This window comes from Bison bison, unplaced genomic scaffold (genome assembly GCF_000754665.1).
Source record: "Bison bison bison isolate TAMUID 2011002044 unplaced genomic scaffold, Bison_UMD1.0 scf7180017864053, whole genome shotgun sequence".
NCBI lineage: Eukaryota > Metazoa > Chordata > Mammalia > Artiodactyla > Bovidae > Bison > Bison bison.
The window spans coordinates 449,776-450,316 of NW_011494625.1; the positions used below are offsets into that span (position 1 = coordinate 449,776).

General features: G+C 67.1%; 1 protein-coding gene across 1 annotated transcript in view; it reads left to right on the forward strand.

Annotated features, from left to right (window-relative positions):
* CDYL (chromodomain protein, Y-like) overlaps window positions 1-541 on the forward strand; it is a 35,429-nt gene that overhangs the window by 32,029 nt on the left and 2,859 nt on the right. The window lies entirely within an intron of this gene.

The following is a 541-nucleotide window of genomic DNA, read 5'->3' on the forward strand; positions in this document are numbered from 1 at the left end:
TTGTGTCTCGTTGCTGAGCGCAGGCTCCAGCTTTGCCCTTTGACAGAGTCCCTGGGGGTCCGGGTGGCTGTCCTGATGGCCTCCAGCAGCTGGGCAGCCAGGGACGGGGGCGGCTCCACCTCCGGCCTGTGTGCAGGGCCGCTCTTCTGGGTCAGAACTCGCCTTCCCCTGCCTGGGAAAGACACACAGGAGGCCTCGACGGGATCCCTGCCCCAGGCAGGAGGCCCCGCCAGACGTTAAAATTAGTAGGTGAAAAAAGGGGCAGGAAACGGACGATCCATCTCCCGCCACCCGGCTGCCCCCTGTGGGCCTCGGGGGCCGTCCTGGTGAGGCAGGAGGACACTGGTTGCTGCCTGTGGCCATGGGCAGCGGTCATGGATCTGAGGCCCATGGGACCTGCCACTCCCAGAGCTGCGAGGAGAGATGTGTCTTCGGGAGGGGCGGCCACACCTGCCCCCCTGGGTCCCAGCCTGTGGAGACCTGGCCCCCATCACCCCCAGAGGGCCTCTGCCTGGTGCCACCCAAGGCCCTGCTGCATCCG